At 37.9% G+C, this 12,679-nt stretch overlaps 1 protein-coding gene across 2 annotated transcripts in view; it reads right to left on the bottom strand.

Moving 5' to 3' along the window:
* Nucleotides 1-12,679, bottom strand: part of WAPAL (wings apart-like homolog (Drosophila)) — a 159,698-nt gene that overhangs the window by 101,807 nt on the left and 45,212 nt on the right. For both annotated transcript variants that reach the window (XM_009334640.1, XM_009334642.1), the window contains exon 2: nt 5,681-5,839. The gene's annotated coding sequence lies outside the window, so the exon portion shown is untranslated. The remainder of the gene's footprint in view (nt 1-5,680; nt 5,840-12,679) is intronic.

Raw genomic sequence — 12,679 nt, 5'->3', positions numbered from 1 at the left:
TGTCCATAAAGGTGTCACGAATCTTTCTGCAGCTCCCAACTGAGGAACTTCCTTAAAGGGTGAATGACTATGAGATGGTGTTCCTCACCAGTTGTTCACACTTCAGATATTTTTTTATGCCCCAGCTCTCCTGATCAGTACTGTCAGAATATTCAATATTTTCTCTAACAATTAAGAAATTATTTTGCTGCTATTTTTTCCTCTTGCTATAATCAAACTGATAAGCTGGCTAGGAAAAACATATGTGATCATATGATACTGTTTCATAATAGCTGAACCATTTCCAGCTGCACTACAGCAGGTGGCTTGGAGAAGTAACAGAAGCAGTATGTGCTTCTCTTAAAATTAAATTTCCTAGAGATCTACTTAGTGATTAATCATAATCTAACAAATAATATAATCTAATTGTATTAACGAATGGTAGGTAAGTCATGGTGTAACTTGCTTTTCAAGCACTGAGAATTGCTCAGACCAAGTGATAGTAGGGGAATAAAGAGGTATACAACTGAGATTATGCCAAACATTGCTTCCAAAGTAGAAGGAAGGGAGAGAAGTTTGAAAAACATGGACCTCTGCAGCTTCCATTAAGGGAAGGGACAGGTCCAAGAGGAGAACATTACTTTTCTATAGTCACAGAAGGTTCTGGTATGTCTTTCATCACAGCTGACAATGAAGAAAGGAGAGAGGTGACTGCAGAGCATGAGATCTAGAACAAAAGAATGAGTGGGCAAGAAGTCTTTCTAAAGACTTGGGCTCTTTCCTAAAATACTTTTTGCTGTACTATATCAGAAAGTCTTGCTTAGTTGGAGCTATCATTTCACTTAAAGATACTTCCTATAATGTAACAAATGTACACTGGGTATCCTGCTGCAGAAGAGATGGAGACAAGGCACTGTAGTTTTGTCATGTGATAAAATAGGTTGTAAGTAAAGGTACGGTACCTTGTCAATGCTTTCAAATTAAAAATTAACAACAATTCAAATGAAACTGTATTCAAAGAAGTCAGAATCTGCCCTCTTATTTCATGCAGAACAAGCTACCCCCCACCCCTTCCTTATAAGATAGTGCTTACCTGAAAACAGTTAATTGCTTGTGAAAGATATAAAACTTTAACAGCTGCCTCTGGCTGAGCCCTGTGTCTTATCTTGGAAGGTAGTTAATCTTGCTGTGATTGCATTTGCTTGAACAATGTAATCAAATGAACAATGCGCACAAACCCAGTTTCATTGTTTACTGTTCAATAGACTGTATTAGACTGTAAAACGGATTCTGTAGTAGTTCACTAAGTACCACCAAAGCTCCCCTTAACTTAATACTATTTGTTAAAAGAAAATACCTCCATTCTCCTTATTTAGCTTCTAAAACGAGAATGATGCTATTTTAGAGCTAGTTTACAAATAACCAGGTCAATATCTATTTAACAAAACAGCTGTATCTATGAAATAGCTCCTATATAGTTACATTCTTCTAGCACTGGGCGGGGACCCTTTTTAAACTGTTGGTTATTTTTCAGAGTAAGTGTAGGCTTTTCCAAATGATTGGAATTCAAATAGTGCATTATATGCAGCAACATGCAGTAATATGCCTTTACTCTCTGGGGGAAAACCATGTTTCCTTGTTTCCATCTTAACATTAAGTAATGTCATCCTCTACAATGGAGGCTTCCTTCATTAGATAACAAAAAGTCCCTAAGTCTGTGCCAAATATTGCAGTGAAAGCTTTTTAAAAGTCTTGTTACAAAGTTTGTGTACTTGTTAGCTTGCTGGGTGTGCAAAGAACGCGAACACAAAATTAGATTGGGACTGGCAGATAGGAAACTGAATTATTCCAAGCAATGACAGTTAGACTCCCAGAGATTAGTTTGCTGCAGATATGGTCCACCACTTCCCCGTTAAGAAAAATAGCTTGCTTTTGTGCTTTTCCAATTTCCTACAAAACTAAGTATTTATTCTTCTACAGAGACTGAAAGATATCAAAATGAAGAAAGGATAAGAAAGAGGAATGAATGAGAGATACCACCTGGGAGAAAGGAAGGAAGAAATGAAGGATGGGAGGAAAATGAAAGAACAATAAGTTGGGTGGGAATGAGAAAGAACTCAGTCAGGTGAAAAAGGTAAGAAAAGAAATTACTTCATCACTAAGGCAATATTTATAGTGTGACAAGAACAGCATAAGTTGGGTAAATGAACTGTTGCTTGAACTCTCAAGCTTTCACAGAACACTACTTAAATAATTCCAAGTGTAATTTTCTGAGACCATCCTACTGTTAATTTCTTCCAGTTATACTCACAATTTCTTTTCAACAGGACTCCAACCCTTGGGATGACATCTTCTGAACTGGTAGATTGGTATGAATGATACCATATAAAGTGATTCTTCTCTTCATATACTAACTCCTGAAAGAACACACCCCCCTCCAATGCCTACCGTTATGGGATTTAGCACATATGTTCAGGGATGGCTGCAGCTCTCATGATTAAGAACTCACCTGAGAGTTTTTGCTTTTACAGGAGTATGCTTTAGTCCAGTTCAGTGGACTATAGCCAGACCTCTAGGGTTTGAGTGCTCTAAATTATTCACTCGTTTAGTGAGGATCTATGTTAGTCAGTGAAATGGGCATATCAATACTTTCCTAACCAGCAAAGGGGCTGTTAAAACTAAACATGCCTTAATCTACCACACACATAAACACTATTAAAATCAATATGACTTAGCATATGCTTTAGTTTTAGTTACCATAAGCTCCATGTCCTTATCAGGTTTGATAGAGGTTAAGTGATACCAGTTATATTAAGTTATCACATGGGCTCTTACAGACCTTCTGCTATCTTATTTTATACCTTTTTATCTATAAACACTTCTGGAAACTTGCCCAGTTTTCAGAAACCAGTTTTGTTAATAGAATTTGCTTTAGAAGTGAATTTAACCTCATTTGTTATTTCCGGTTAGAGCTCACACTCAGTTTTTTAACCTGCCTTTCAAGGAAACAGCAACTTCTAGGCACAAACAGAAAGAAAAGAAAGGGACCAAAGGGATAAAACAAAGGAAAGCAAACTAGGAGTGAGGCCTGAAGTTACTAAATCTCCTTTAGAGTGAGAAAGTAAGTAATATGATCAGCATTTGTGTTAACTTTTGGAGCTCTCAAAAGTCTGCTTGTTGCCTTTAAAAATATTTCATACGGAATTTCAAAAATTTTTTTTTCAGAAAACTATCTTAGAAGTTTTTCCCCCTTCATGGGTGGTGGGAATGAGAAAGACACCTCCTCCCATTCTGTTTCTATGCTACTCATTAATAGGGATATCTGTCTTTTGGTGAGCAGAGCCTGGAAGGAACCTTTTGCATCTGCCTCGGACAGTCAAAGGCCATTCCTGCCTAAGTGCAGCTGCTCTTCCAGAGGAGTCCCTTCTTTGAACAGATGATTGCTGTGACATACTTGCTTTACAAATTTGTAATCCTCTCACATAAATGTTATGCCAGAACCATTAGCAAGATCAACATATTTGGTGTCAGTAGATATTCCTTATAAAAAATACATTTGATCTGACTTATTACGCTTATCACAGCCCTTGCAGCTTTTTCCCTTCTGTTTAAAGAATAAGAAAACATCTGCAACAAAACATTCCTGTAATGGAACAGCCTTTTATTATCTAGATAGAATAGATAAAATTATTTGGCTTTTTATCTAGCTAAAGGGAAAGGTTGCAAGATGGCATAGTCACTATATTTCATTCTTTCCCACATCATTAACTTCTGGTGCTAGTTGCAGCTTTCCTAAAAAATTTGTAAATAGTTGTCCCTTAGCAAAAGACAGTTCAACTAGGTATTTTTCCAGTAATTTTACTGATGTAATCCTGAAAAAGTCTGAATATCTGCATTCTTTCACAATATTTTTGAAATAAACATATTTTTAGTTTAGAAGCTTCATGCAAAAATGTTGAAAGGTACCTATCAAAAGACTTATTTTGACTTTTCTTGTCATGCAAAAAATCAGAATTTATGCTTTTCATATCACTTGAAGATATAATACCAGTTTTTGCACAGGCAAGATTATCCATTCTCTGACTAGCTCTAATGTTAATGTTCATGCAGATTACTTTTAGGAGGTAAGCTTCCTACACACCACTAATGACTTTTCAGATCCATTAGTCTGTTATGTATTATTGATTTCAAGCATTACTGATTAATACTGTAAGTAGATTTATTTCTGCTCCTAGAGAGTAAAGGATTGGCACCTCTTGTTACTGTTGTCAGATGAATGGTATGTTACTGCTTGCTTTAGTCAATTCCTTGATATGTCTCCTTCCCTTCCTCTGCTCTTGTCTGTCTCCTGTGCCACTGTATTGTTCTCCCCTTTACTATGTTTTTCTAATACTCGGTTAAATGTTAGGTGCTTTCCATCCACCTTCTATGTAAGAGGAATTTGCACTAAACTTTGGAAAGTACAAATTAGTACAAAAATGGAAAATTCATGCATGTGCAGCAGTGTTTTTTCAAAGGTAAGAGTGGTGTTTCATGTTCACTGCTCCTTCCAGAGCTTGACTCTGCCAGTGGCCACAAGCTGCTCTGCCCCTGGCTGCTACTGCTCTCCAGGGACCACAGTCTGCTGCTGGCACTGTGGAGGCTCCTCCATCACTGCAACAGCTCCTCATCCCACCACTTGCAGGTTCCAGATTCTTTGCGGTGCGCAGGTATGTGGGTTTACTTAGTACTGGATTTCTCATGTTTCATTCAGGGCAGTAGCGTGCACTCTGGGTTTGTGACTAAGTCCCATACAACCAGATCCAGCTCTTCAATCTCTTGAATTCAAAGGCTACAGACTCCAGCTCTTTTTATGTTTTTAACTAGTAACTTATGCATTGTACATGTTCCTCTAGCTATCATCTCCCGTTCTGCACTTTGGAATTACTTTATATGTTGAATACACATACTTCAGTCATTAGCACCTCTGTTCAGTACAGATTATATATCTTTGGTTACTTTCTGCATGCTATTATACAGGTGTCTGACAGCTTATGTCTTTGGTAGACCACAGACATTTTGCTCAATGTAGTATTTAACTCATCACCTGCACTTTTAAGTCCCTCACTATTTTTGTCACACAGCTATAATAATTAGACTTTGTATTAGGCTGTCAGCACTGATAACCTACACCATATTTCAAGGCCAGTTTTTTTAAGTACTTAAGTGGTATTTTGGGGAAAATCTTACTTAACATCAGGTTATCAAATGTCTGTGGCCTGTTGTGACAGGACAAGGGGGAATGGCTTTAAACTAAAGGGGGGTAGATTTAGACTAGATCTAAGGAAGACATTTTTTACACTGAGGGTGGTGAAACAGTGGCCCAGGTTGCCCAGAGAGGTGGTGGATGCCCCATCCCTGGAAACATTCCAGGTCAGGCTGGACGGGGCTCTGAGCAACCTGATCCAGTTGAAGATGTCCCTGCCCAGGGCAGGGGGGTTGGACTAGGTGACATCTAGAGGTCCCTTCCAGCCCAAACTATTCTATGATGCTATGTTTCTATGTTAATTCTCAAAAATGAGGATGTGCCACCTCCACCAGCTGCGGGACAGAGCAATACAAAGATCACATGCCTATGTAAATCAAGGCTTGGGACTTTGATATAAAAGATAGTGCAGGTGGCTGTAAAAGAAGAGTTATAGAATAGAAGTTTTACATGTACCTGGTTCCACGTGTCTGGGTGGTGTTTTTCTGTTAAACCTTGTCACCTAATAGCCATTATTTTTCTTCAGGGAGACCCAGAGCCAAGCACTCTGTACAAAGTAGAGCAGAAAGTTCCTCAGGTGGGGACAGGTTGTTAAAAAGGTTTTCTTGGTAATGTCTGTGAAGGAAGAAGATTGAAATTAAATCAACTCAGTAGTATCTATCTTTTGGCAAACAAATCAGTCAGTGTAAAGTTGTATCCTGAATTTAAACAGTGTCAATCTCCTGCCTCATACAATGCTAATTCATTCTTCCCTTGGCACTAATACCTTCTCTTTTCACTCATCACCTAATGATAGTACATTACATAACAGAAGGGGGAGAGTGGTTATTATCTGATTTCTGTTAGCATTAACTTTTTCCCCTTGTTGGTTATCTCCCCAGCTCCTGGACCTTGCAAGAGATTTCAGAATACACAGGACATCTAGGCACCCTCTTACCTCTGGGAAACTCAAGTATGAAATTGTCCTCCCTGTCTCCTGCTAAAGATAGACTGATTTTGACCATGAACGGGAGATATACAGTTAAAAACCAGGAGTACCTCTGACAATTTAAGGGCTTCTATGACAAATGATCTGTTTGTTGCACATTTGTTTACTAATAACATACACCACGTCAGAACTGCGCTGCCAGTTATGGCACAGGTCATTTTGTTCCTCCCTAATACCTAGCCTGGCTTAACCCCTGCAAGTTAATCAACCTCATTCTTTAGCTCCAGCAGTAGAAGCTCTTGTTTTTAGACTCAGCAACACCACACTTTTATAGATAAACTACTGATATAAGTCATCACAGAAGCATGAAAACAGAGGATTGCAAGCAAGGAACGTTTTCAAATGACACAATGCAATGGCTCCGTATTTGCATTAATACTGTTATTTACTGGAACTGTTTGGAAATTATTTCACTAGCTCCTGTACTGCTGATTTTTACTAGTTTTTCTTGCAGACATGAAGACTCTTCAAGATTACTTTAGGAACGGATGCAGTAATTTTCCTGCATTATCTATGGCTACAGTAGTAAGAACCTTACAGTTTATTTTTGCTGGCACTGTCCCCAAGACTTGGAGGTTTTTAGGTATTTAAGGAGAGATTTGGTTTTTAACGTAGCATTCTATTACACTGTTTCCTAAAAAGAAATCTCTTTCAATACACAGAGCACAGTCTCCTGTATGGTTTGAATGTACATTTTAGTAATAGTCTACTGTTGAAGAGGTGTGTGAGGTAGTCCAAATATTAATGGAAAGCTCAAGACTAATTCAAAGTCCTGTTTCTTGGGTCCACCAGTACTAGTGAACAGAAAAAGTGAAGATGTTAAAAAAAGCCAGACCACAGCATAATGAATTTTTTTTCCCGTGTGCTGTATTTCTCCCATAGCTATGTCCTGAGGGTGGATTCAACCCAGGTAAGCTTAGCAAGAGTTTTACACCTTGTTTCTGCTAGTCACCTATGCCTTCTCTTTAGTGTGGAGACAGATAGGCAGCCCTAGAGGGTGGCTTGTTCTGGCTAATCTTTGACACCTATCTCAGAGGGGGATGAGTTGGGATGGAGGTGTTTAAAGAGGGCACACAGATAGTTCAGAAGAGACAACTAAGTTTTCAATGGCTGAGACTATTTAAGATGAATACCCACTTTCCTAAGGTCTACATTATCTCTGCATAAAAATTTCCTGTCAGTCACAAGAATTTTATCCTTTGTCATTATAATTATTTTTACAATGCCAGGAAGCTGTTATAGGAGCCCAAGGAGATGTCCAAACATTTGTCACTTATCCTTAATGTGGATACAGATTCTTTTGGCCTGAGAACTGATTTTTCTGGAACTTCCAGTGGATATGCTCCATAGTATCAGATATTAGCATTTGTGCTGGTCCCCACTCTTCCATGGAATAAGACAGACAAAAATGAAACTATGTGAAAGCTTCATATGAGCTAGGTAAATGTTTGCCTCTTTACAGCTTGCAGACAAGCTTAAAACTGAAAAAGCAGTATTTGGCAGACAATACTTTCTTACAATACAGAGGTCGGTTACGTCAAAAGGATATAAATTATTAAATTTGCAGAAGACTTCAAATTTGCTGACAGTAATAGAAAAGTAAAATAGGACAGAGGGGAAAAATATTTTTAAATCTGACTACAACAACTTCAGAGATTGAGAAAGCACTATTTTGTGTAATATATATTACTTTTCCTGTTGCTTTTCTTTTGTTTAATACAAACTGTTTAACGTATTGCAAAGAAATAAAGCATCATCTAGGCTTGGTGAGAAATTGCCCAAGTTACAGCTGAAAACCCTCTAGTATTATTCCAAATTTGTATTTAGAGCACCACCGTTTTCTCAAAAGATACTTTACCTGGAGATCACTTCAGTCTCAACACAGTACTTTGCTTCTGAAATTCAGTAAAGGGGAAATGAGAAATTCACATTATAGCTGACAAATAATGTTCTTTACTCCAATTTGTTGAAAAAGAACAGATGAAATGTCAGCTTTTCTGTACCTGCTTCTTGTTTAGGAAAAGCTGTAAACTGTTCAAACCTCTGGCAAAACATGGCAAACATCTATTGTAAACAAAAATCTTTGGTAGAATTCTAGATATTGCAGTCTAGCCTGTAGTAAGGTTTCTACCTTAACCCTCCAATTCAGAAAATATTCTGAACAGTTGGACTATTGTGTAATTGAAGACCTGTGACTCTTTCCTGAAGAAAGACAAAGAGGGAACTTGGCTTCTTTGTCCCGTTCAATCAAGACAAAAGCATCAGATGCTGAAGAGGAGAAATAGTTCAGAGAAGGGTGAAAGGCCTGGGAAGGTAATCACTTTCACAGCCAGGGCTGCATGGAGAAGTCCAAACTGCCAGGCTGACATGCTCCTCGTCTGCAGGAACCCGGGCGCTGCAGGGAGGACCACCCGCCTGAAATTCAGGTTCAGTTTGACAGTGAACGCAGTTTAGGTGCTGATCTGCACATAAATTGTCACAAGAGTAATTACACTGCTCTTACTTTACATCTCTTGCTATGCAAGTCCAAAATGTGGATACTCTTACTTTTTTTGTCTTAAAATAGTAAATCTTAAATCAATATCATGCTATAGTTATTGCATTGTCTTCAGCTGAAGAGGGACACCCATGCTTCCAAGAACATCTGCACATTGTGTCAAGTGGCAAAAGGCTTCAGTTAAAGCAGACATCGTTATTCTGATGGAAGTAATGTAAATGAGCACCATACACCCTGAAAGCACACAGAAGTTTCATGGCTATTTCCTTAGCATCATAGGAGTTTCCTTGGGCAGCCAACAATCTTCTTGTTCCAGAATAACATACCACAGCCAACATACTCACATACATTTTTGCTAACATCAACCAAATAAATTTCTAGTAGAACTGCTTAGTAATAAAAACTATAAAAATACATGCATTTGTATTTCTTTATATAGAGGAGGAGAGGAATTGCTATTGACTATAGAACATCAAGAAAGACACCACCCGTAACTAAGAATATTAATTTTATCAATGAGCATTTATTTTAACTAGTGAAATCTTACTTCTGTCAGATGGACAAAATTGATGAGTTTAAAATTGGATTTTATTTACAGGTGTGGAGGGAAAAAGGTGCTTCCATTGTGATTTCTAAAGTACCAGAAGAGGAAAACAACTTGCAAATGGCTGGACAAAGAAAATAACCTATTTAATTTGATTTTTAGTATATTTTTATTTCAATAAAGGAGGTATTAGTATATGGGAATATTAAGGGGAAAAATATACTTTGGTTACCATTTGTTCATGTCTACAAAGTCAAGTTATAACTGAATCTTATCAAATTCTGAGTTATATTATTCCAAAAGTATTACACGAGTTCATAGTCTGTGAATGAATATCCACATGGCTGACTCCTCAGGTCAGCATTCACTTTTGGGTTAGGTTCTTTGTGATAGGAGAGAGATTTTTCAGACTTTCATCTCCCTAAGATATGGGTTTTTTTTCCCTGAAGCTGCATTCTCAGCTCGTCAGAGTGCGGCGCTGTTGTTTTCAGATTATTTTTGACCCCTGCTATGTTCTTGCTGTTGTTCTGGCTAATAGACCCCCATCAACAAGGAAGAATTCACCTTCCTTCCTACAGTCAGAGTCACAGAATAGCTGAGGTTTGACAGTGCTTCTTTAGATCATCTAGTCCACCCCCTTGCTCAAGCAAGGTCAGCTACAGCAGGTTGCTCAGGACTGTGTCCAGGCAGCTTTTGAATATCTCTGAAGATGGAGATTCTGTAACCTCTCTGGGCAGCCTGTCTCAATGTTTGACCACCTTCACGGTAAAAAAGTGTTTTCTTGTGTTCAGATGGAAGTTACAGGTTTTAAATTTGTGCCCTTTGCCTCTTGTCCTGTCTATCTCATTCTTCGTATTAAAGCAAAAAGATTTTCAGTGTACAATATTTGTTCTGATACTGTCTTTATCTCAGTAGCAGCTGCACTAAACAATCAAATGCCTTCAACCAAGTTAAATCTAGTTCTTCAGAAGCATTAGGTTAGTATAGTTTTATAATAGTGTGACTATCAACACAAATACTCAGGTGAAATCTTGTGGGAAAACGGCATGTTTATTCAGACATATGGTAAAGGTGTCTGTTTCTCTGACTTCCAGTAGCAGCTAAAAATACGAATTACAGGCTTTTTTGGTACTCAGTCCTGCCCAGTCACTAGAATGTCATAGGGAAAATCTTTTACAACACTTATATTTCAAACATATCTATAGCTAGGAAAAATAAAAAAAAAAATCAGTTAAAAGAGCATTTTTATGCCACAGTTATTACATTTCATAATGTAAATTGCTAACAGGAGTATTGATATTTGAAGTCCTTTTAATAGTACAGAGCCAGCATGATCAAGGAAAACTGCTGAGTTTCATCTTGGCTCATATATCATCATAAAAGTTGTTAGCTACATGTGACTGAGAACTGTTATTCCTAGAGAAATGGTAGAAACCTTAAATAATCCAGCTCAGTTGCTGAATTCCAGATATAATTTGTAAGACCCAACTGAAATGAAGTACTTCTGTATTTGTAAAACCTAGAACTGATGACAGAGAGCAAAATGTACCATCACTGGGGTATGGAGTGTCTGCCATTCCATAATAAAGCTGGAATTTTCCTTTTTCAAAATTTTTGCCCAAGTCTCATAAAGCTTTCCAGTTCCCAATTCTTTTGTTGAAACACAAAGCTGTATTCTTATCGTGGGCCAAATGGTTTGTGCTTTACCCTGTTTGTCACACACGTTGCCTACTATTGTATTTAATGTGCCTCCACAGAAGCTGGCCTAAGTTCGGTAGAGAAACAATTCATTATGACACTGGAAAATCAGCTGTAAATTATATCTATGGGCTGGATTACAGCTGCCCCTCTCCTTTGTTTCTCCACATGACACACACTTTGTTTTTAATGACAGTACTCCTGTGTTTTATGTTTCTGGTGTAGTTTCATGAATTTGAGGGAGGGATGCTGTCAAGTCAGGAAAACATGCCATTATTTCTGTTGGTACTTTGCTGTAGCTGTTATGGTATAAAGACAGGCTGTGCAAGCGCTGTAGGTAAACAGCATATGAACTGGCATAATTGGAAAAATTAGATAGTTTTCAGACACACAAATTAATGTATGGTAACAAGTTGGCAGGGCAGGTAAAAGCAGCAGCTTTCAAAACTAAAAACAAATTGCAAATAATTCCTCAGAGTTTAGTTACATAAGTACCCTGTACAAAAGACCATCTGTATTTGAGTCCTACATACACGTTCAGAAAAGTGCATCGAGTGACCTCACAACAAGTATATAGGTGAAATTCCAGAACCAGTGCTCCAAAATGCACTTGCACAGGTGATCATTAAAGAACTAAAATACCCAGCTCTCTGTGGGTGAATATTTCTCATAGAATGATCTCTAATATGACCTCTCAATACTGATCATTAAGCAAAACTTGCAAAACACCTTCCAGTTTGGAAGCATATATATTCATAACTCTACTGGTTACCAAAAATTAAAAACTCGGCTCCAGTGGAATGGTTGGAGAATGCACAACAGTTGCTCTTTTTAAAGTCTCCCCTCCATTATTTTTCTGCCCTTAGTGAATCATGAAGAGCCTTTTACTGCAGTAATGTCTTATGAGCGGAGGTAAGAAATTCAGTAGAAACACCATCAAAGTACCGCAAGAAAAGCCTGAGAAATAGCAGTGATTAGAAACTATTCCCAACATAGCAAATGTTAATGTTGCATTACTTCGTTAGATTTCCGGTTTTATTCAAGTTCTCAGTTCTTAAAGCCCAATTCTTATACAAAAACCAAGTTCCTAAATCTTCAGCTAGTCATTCTGGGTGCTTCAGTTGCAGGCACTTCTCTGGAATGCAAATCTCAGAGTTCTGATCATTGAGCCTTGAAAATCAGAGCTCTTAATGAGGCTATTTAGGATTTTTATTTTTTTTAAAAAAAGATGTTGCATTAAAATCTGTGAACCAAAAATTCATTTTAAGAGGAATCGTTTCTCTTCCAATCATTAGGAGAAAGGAGGGAAAGGGAGCTTGTATCTCAGCTGGTTTGTTCTGGCAGCTTTTTTGAAAGGCACTTGCCTATCATGAAGAGAGTTGCTGAGCTGAGATGAAAACTGGCTTTGTAGTATGACTGTGTTTTAAATTATACAAAGCTTTCCAAGAGAGGCTGTGTTAGCTTTTAGATTTCTGTGCTTGTGCTCAAGCTAAAGAGTAATTTGGCATGGACCAAAATAACTTCATGGTTCAGACTGCAGCCTTTATTTTCCCTGACTTTTATGTTGACAATTTGAAACTACATTCTCACATCCAGAGTCCTTTTACAAACCCACAAAAGCCCCATCAATGTTTGATTTAGATCACTGAAATATGGTTTGAGAGGCACAGATTTGCTGAGCTGCATACTGTTGGAGGCTGAAAGAGTATTCTAGCGAAATCTCACCAT

This window comes from Pygoscelis adeliae, unplaced genomic scaffold, assembly GCF_000699105.1.
Source record: "Pygoscelis adeliae isolate BGI_AS28 unplaced genomic scaffold, ASM69910v1 Scaffold361, whole genome shotgun sequence".
Lineage (NCBI taxonomy): Eukaryota > Metazoa > Chordata > Aves > Sphenisciformes > Spheniscidae > Pygoscelis > Pygoscelis adeliae.
The sequence above is the reverse complement of the archived record's forward strand: the minus strand, read 5'-3'. Positions and strand labels throughout refer to the sequence as shown.